We start from the raw sequence: 7,399 nt of genomic DNA, 5'->3' as shown, positions 1-7,399 counted from the left end.
TTTAGAGGGCTCAGGACTTCAAAAAAAAAAAAAAAACGGCCATATATATATATATATATATATATATATATATATATACTTTTATAATGTACAATGTCTTAACTGTTTGCCAAAAAAAAACAAAAAACATGATTAATCCGGTTCATTTGTCAACCTGAGAATTGAAGGTGCATGCAGTATATACAGTATTATTTTAGGTATTTCATGCATGCATGCAAAAAAAAAAAATTCCATTCTGTGAACAGAATAAGTATTGCAGATATGGTATAGTATGACATTTCAAAATTCAAAAATTATATTTAAAAATGGACAGGCCAAAAATGTCCTATTTCAATTGGAAATACATCAATGGTGCATGATGTCTGAAAATTTAGACTTTGGCAGACAGTTTCTTAAATGCAAATCTAGTACAGCAGCCCAACACACAAATGTGAAGGAACCAGTGCTCTTTCCTAAATGAGACAGGAAATAGAATAGCCTGAGTACGTGGGTAGAATGCATTTCACAGAGGCTGACAGCCCAGCAGTCTCTTTTAGACATTCAGTGCACCTCACTGTAGCCTTTCATTATGTTTCAAAAGAGCTGCAGCACTTCTGAGCTTCCTGTGAACTCAACACTTCACTGCTTAAAAAACTCAATTACACACTTGCATAATAAAATAAACCAGATTTTTTACATATTCTGAAGAAAATGTGAGCTCTACTTGCCGGTACAAAAGTCGCTGTCACAATGCAAGAGTGTTGTCGGATGTTTCTTTTGCCATTGTTAAGGTGTTCTGGGTGGTTTTTCACACATTTCTATGTAGTTGCTAGGCTGTTCTGGATGGGTGCTAGGTGGTTACTTCTTGGCCGAAAACAGCCTAAAACTGTACTCAATTTTTCAATTGAAGGTAATATTGCAAGCTTTTTTATAATCAGTATTTTATTATTTTTTATAATAATTCTAGACACATTTACAATTTACAGACACATTTTAAATTTAATTTAAATAATACATTTTTTTACCCCACTGTTTGTTTGCATAAATCTCACAAAATTGTGTTTAATTAAACAATCAATAAATGAAAGAATAATTAAATATTTAGTCTCACAAGTAAATTTCTCTAGTTTGAAGGAGTTTTAGTTTTTTTTTTTTACTGGTAAACAAGACAAAACACTACATTTTCTGCACTGTAACTAATTTTTGGGATGTTTTATTTCCCAACAGACAATTTGTTTTTTGCATAAACCTCACTAAAACTTGCGTTAAATAAATTCATATTATAATTCATAATATATTTTAATATTACAATATTTACACGCACGCACACACACACAAGTAATGTTTTATTTTAATAAAAAATATATAATATATTATTACAAATATTAATAGTGAACAAAAGTGCTTCTCAAGTAAATGTATCTTGTTTAAAGGATGTTTAGATATTTTTACTGGAAAACACTTTTAAACACTGATGAAAAACACTGATGTTTTATTGCTCAACAGACAAAATCACAAATCTGATCACTTATAAAAAAAACAATATCTCCTCAACAAGCTTCACAATTTGAGGCAGGATGCCTTACATGCCGAAGTTTAACTCTCAGAGTTCAGCGTTTGCTAAAACCACTAACCGTATGCATTAGCACTAGTAATAAAACAGCCACTTAAAGCCTCAACACTTGGTTCTGCATGTCTACAAATCATTGTAGTCCATTCAGTGTTCACCATGCAGGAGGAAAAACAACAATTCTTTCTTTTTTCCTGCAATATAATTTCTGTTCTGTCTCGAACTACAATAACAGCAAATTAGCAACGCTACTATATTACAAATATCCTGTACAACAGGATGAAGGAAAAAGCAGGCAGGAGAGACCGTTAGTGGGGCAGTCGTTGCCTATGTTTAAGTGAAGTAAATGTATGTGTGTGTGTATGTGCGCACAGGGCCTCCATGAGGCAAAAGGAAGGAGCTCTTGAGTCGGTGCCAACTGCCTGCTGCTCGCTGAGGTGACCCCACTCCGGCGGTCACAGTGATTCTTCCGCATTGTGTCCTGCCTTGTGTAGCTCTCACACACACACGGCGTGAGGGGGAAACAGAGCTGGCTCGGCTACTTCCACTGCTCATGTAAGCTTAAAAAAATAATTCACTCAAAAATTTGAATACTGTCATTGTTTACTCACCCTCATGACTTCATTTCTTCCACTGAACACAAAATAATGGGACGAGAATATGACACAGAATATTAGTCAGTGAGTTGAACTTGAAAAACTTTTCACTATTTAAATGTTTTTTTTTTTTTCTGGATAAGTGTTTTTTTGGATATAGTTCAGTAAATAATAAATTTTTTTAATAAATAAACGTCAGATTTTAATATACAAAATATTAAAAATAAATTTTGCTTCAAAAATAAAATATTTTGCTTCAAGTACATTTATCTTGTTTGAAGGATTTTTTTATATTATTTACTGAAAAACAAGACAAAACAATGTATTTTTGCAGTGTTACTATATACATTTTTTTTTGCTCAAAAGTATTTTTATTTTTTGCAGTGTAACTATTATTTGTTCACAAATGAGATATCATTAATAGGCTTTGCCAGAGGGAAAGAGGAATAGTGACATCAGCATTGGGGTAACGCATTACAAGTAATGTGAGATATACAAGTAATCAGATTACTTTTCCAAGTAACTAGCAAAGTAATGCATTACTTTTAAATTTACAATAAAATATCGGAGTTACTTTTTCAAATAAGTAACGCAAGTTACTTTGTTTTCCCATTTATTCACTGATGCCTCTCCTGCCCCCGTGTTGAGAGAAATTGGGAGTGAGGTGCAAGGCAAAGGCACTTCGAGGCTTATCAATTTCCCTTTTGGTGTGAAAGGATCTTTACAGTTGCCAAAAATATAACTTTTAGGTTTTTTGTTATCAAAAATAAATAAGTACACCCAGCTCAGGTGACAAAAAGTAATGGAAAAGTAGTGTTAGTGCTTTTGCATTTGTGTGGTTTTTTTTTTAGCTCAACTGTAAAAAAATTTGCCCAGGATCAGCCTTTATAAAATAATACAAGACTGGAATGATATGTGGATACTATAAGTAAATGAAATGTTTTTCATTTTTGGGTGAACTATTCCTTCAACAGGCTGTCGCTTACTGATAAGTGGGGGTCCGAGCAATGATGATAAGCTCTACGCAAATCGCTCTATGCAAAACACAACGGTGGTCACGCACACCACACTTCTACTAACCGATAAACCGTGCGTTTCTGAAGCAGAGATGGGAGGAACCTCTGGCAGAGGCAGCGGCTGGAGCCACGTAGCTTTTAGTCTAGTTTTTAGTCCACAAACTCAGATAAAATTACGCATAGCACAAAGCCAGATTAGGTGCGTTGTGCTGTAGAAACAAGATACACGTTTATGTGACCATTAACATTCTGACAAACAAGTTGTCAAGCACAGGGTTTACAGGATGTAATACTTAATAGGATCAAGAGCTAACACCCTCGTAATATTACTGGAACACTGTATAGCAGGCAGTTAGTCACTAACTGTTAGAACACTATCATTTCATAATTAACTACATAATGTTTCAACATAGCTAGAATCAGAAACAAAATCAGATTATTCAACTTTTTTTTTTTACATCCAATGTTTACATCTAATTTTACATCATATAAAGGTAAAGGTTCTTTCCAGCAAAGGAAATATTTGAATTAAATAAGCAGTAAAAAACAACAACAACACAATAATAAACAACTTAAGATCTTTCATTTAATAGGTAAAATGTACTATACAAAAACTTGGGTTTGATAAGAATTTTTAATATTTTTGAAAGAAGTCTCTTCTGTTCAACAAGGCTGCATTTATTTGATCAAAAATACTATAATACAGTGATATTGTGACATATTGTTACAATTTAAAACGACTGTTTACTATTTGAATATATTTTACAATGTAATTTATTTCTGTGATGGCAAAAAGCTGAATTTTCAGCATAATTACTACAGATCCTTCAGAAATAATTCTGAAATCAATTTTATTCTGCTCAAGAAACCTTTCTAATTTTATCAATGATGAAAGCATCACTAAAAATAATAAAGTGGTGCTGCTTAATATTTGTTGGAAGCTGTGATACATGTTTTAAGGATACAAAGTTCAAAAGAACAGCATTTAACATTAAAAATGTCTTTACTGTCACTTTTGGTCAATTTAATAATGCATTCTTGCTGGAATAAAAAAATCGTACTGACCCCAAAATTTTCATGGCCTGTTTGTGGCCATGCTGACAAAATAAATTTGAGCAAATATCCACAATTAAAATGTACAGTGTTTCTCTTTTAGGAAAATTGGCCAAAATATTGATGACATTATATAGTCTCTTAAGCTTTGTCCAAATAAAAAGAGAATGTCACTTTCCACTGAGTAGCAGCAGCAAATTGCAAATCACAGCTATTTTAAAAAAGGACAAGTCCTTTGATATGTTCCACCACAAGTTCCTTTTGGAATAGGAAATACATTGACACAGGACGGAAAATTTGTCAAACCATATGATGGGCTATTCAGATGGGTCGAGTATGTAATACTCCAAAAAGACCCACAGTGACCCAAAGTAAGTCGAGCAAAAATCCACACCAACTATGAACAAGAGGAGTTATTTTCAAATGCAAGAAATAGAAAAAATGTAAAATATGGTCATGTGGGTCTAGAAGTAAGAGCATTAGAAACCGACAGTGTTCTTAATCTGCTGATAATTAGGAGTGGCTTCTGAGAAACAGCATCAAGCAGCTGAGCACTTAGTGTAGATTTACAGCACACAGACTACCTCAGGACCGCAGGCTCGACACTTTCTGTTCACCTGATTGCATGTGAATCACTGGATTCCAGCAAAAGGCAGATGAACTTTCCCTGAGTGTGGGTTTGCACCTAATTTAAAGTGTTTAACGAGCTATGTCATTAGTAAAGGTACAGTTTGCCTAAAAACAAACTACATTCGTTTCTTTTTCTAGAGCTTTTTCGCATTTGGCTCCCAAACTCTGGAATAGCCTTCCTGATAACGTTCGGGGTTCAGACACACTCTCTCTGTTTAAATCTAGATTAAAGACATATCTCTTTGGCCAAGCATTCAAATAATGCATCTCATAATCTTGTACTGCAGTTATATCTGATCAAATGCACATTATTATTCTTTAGTTTGGGTTAAACAAATAAATTTTGCTTGGTTGGAACAGCAGCTACGCTAATTATGTCTCTATTTGTTTCTCTGTTTTTGCCGTAACTAGGATTTACACAAGCTTCAGTCTGGATCCAGAACACCTGAGAAGAGATGATGCCAACCCCCCAGAGGACCTCAGACGATGCCAACCATGAAACAACATACAGAACTACCACATTTTGCAATAAGTTTGATTGCATCATATAATAATTGCTGTTAATAGTGTTCATCGTCTGTTTGATTACGTCTTTAATTGATTTTTCCGTACATTTCTGCCATATGTACATTAACTGACAGTCACCACTGATAAGCTACCACTAAATATTGTAGAAACTTAATTTGCTGTAAAGTTGCTTTGCAACGATTTGTATCGTGAAAAACGCTATACAAAAACTTGAATTGAATTGAATTAAATTTTCTTAAAACAATAATACAGGGCCAAAATTACATGAAGGTGAGCGAATGATGACAAGATTAAACTTTGGAATGACTAATTATGGTTACTTTAAATCATTGGACTCAAATTTAATGAAAAACAATGTCATCTGACAGCATTGCTCCCAGATTTAACCAGCTGACGTGGGCTGCTGAAGGATGTGTTGTGATTAAACATGTAATCTTGTGGCGGGAGCTCAGAGAGCCACAGCCCAAAAGAATGTCTGGCTTTGCCACAAACCTGGCACATCCAAGTCTAGCCGAGACACTCCATCTTAACAGGATTAAAATGATGTTAATTTGACCATAGTGTCCTACATGATGTCCCATTAAGATCTCAGAGAATGGGCAGACGGCCCAAGTTATTACCCTACTTTTAACATACTTCAGCGAAGGACAATGAAGCTTTGTGAAAATGTTTAATAGCAGACAACTACTATTAACCTCTTACGTTGGTGTGTACAGACAAAGAGTTAAAAACAAACATAATTTTTTACATATTTTGAAGAAAATGTAGTTCAAAATTTAGGTTTGGTAAGATTTTAATGTTTTTTAAAGTCTCTTCTGCTCACCATTTATTTGATCAAAAATGCAGCAAAACAGTAATTTTTGTGAAACAGTATTTCAATTAAAAAAAACGGTTTTCTATTGTAATATATTGTGGAAGTTACCTTGCTGTCAATACAGGTTCAGAAAGCTCTTGGATTTCATCAAAAATATCTTAATTTGTGTTCCGAAGATGAACGAAGGTCTTACAGGTTTGGAACGACATGAGGGTGAGTAATTAATAAGATAATTTTCATTTTTGGGTGAACTATCCCTTTGAAAACAAACATGAAAAAGAATTGTGATAAGATTGTGGATTATGATTCTGTCTGAAAACAATTGTGATATTTTGGCCATATCTTCCACACCTATTATGAATTCATTTTCATTTTATAGCTCTGCAGTCTTACTGAGTCAACAATTGACTCGTATGTGTCATTTCTATTCTAAGGAATTTTAAGAGAATTTTTGAGACAAAGTTGATATAGAAAACTCAATTATATCTCCTGAGCTATGAAGGAACAAAATCTCTGATAACACTGAGCTGATCATCTGCCAATGTTAAATTCAGGCCAATTTTAGATCTATTGACGCCCTCGTCCATTTGAACCTTTTCCAAGCATCCGACTTTAGATGTCTGAAGTTGATGACTCTGGTAACTGGCAGGCTGTTTTTTTCCATTAGGCTGCAGTGCCTTAGATGCAATACAGGCAGTATAGATCAATACATAGAAGGAGTGCTTATCTTTAGACTCATTCCCACTGGTGCACAGCAATTACAGGCCTGACACTGACTAGCTAAATCAATTCTAGCATCTTGTCAGCACATGGAGAGAGCGAAAAAGCACGGCAGGCACCACTAACATAACGCTGAAGAAAAAGCGAATGGTAAACATAACACAAAAAAACAAAATCTTCTACAAATAGCAGCAAAAAGCACTAGTTAAGGAGTTAGAGCGGTGCAGCTTCCAGTGGGCGGATTTCAATGGCCGTTTCTTTTTCCTTGAGTCTTTGGCAGTGCAGGGGCCACTTTTAAAAAAGGATGAACATCAATTGGGAGCTGGCGCCCAGCCACTTTGTCTTCTGTTCCCTTTGACTGAACCTCCTCTACTCTGTCCATCTCCCTCCCCCAGTACGATGTTGTCTTCAGGGAACAGCACAGTCCTGGCCAATGCCTCCATGTGCCTCTAAGGGTTCTGCGAACTTGACGCACAGAAGTGCAGGCATGCAA

At 34.9% G+C, this 7,399-nt stretch overlaps 1 protein-coding gene across 1 annotated transcript in view; it reads right to left on the bottom strand.

The window, feature by feature from the left end:
- The window catches only part of LOC107751220 (solute carrier family 41 member 1-like), a 22,370-nt gene that overhangs the window by 8,870 nt on the left and 6,101 nt on the right, over positions 1–7,399 (bottom strand). The gene's annotated exons all lie outside the window — the stretch shown is intronic.

Source organism: Sinocyclocheilus rhinocerous, unplaced genomic scaffold (genome assembly GCF_001515625.1).
Source record: "Sinocyclocheilus rhinocerous isolate Xijiao unplaced genomic scaffold, SAMN03320098_v1.1 scaffold362, whole genome shotgun sequence".
NCBI classification, from domain to species: Eukaryota; Metazoa; Chordata; class Actinopteri; order Cypriniformes; family Cyprinidae; genus Sinocyclocheilus; species Sinocyclocheilus rhinocerous.
The sequence above is the reverse complement of the archived record's forward strand: the minus strand, read 5'-3'. Positions and strand labels throughout refer to the sequence as shown.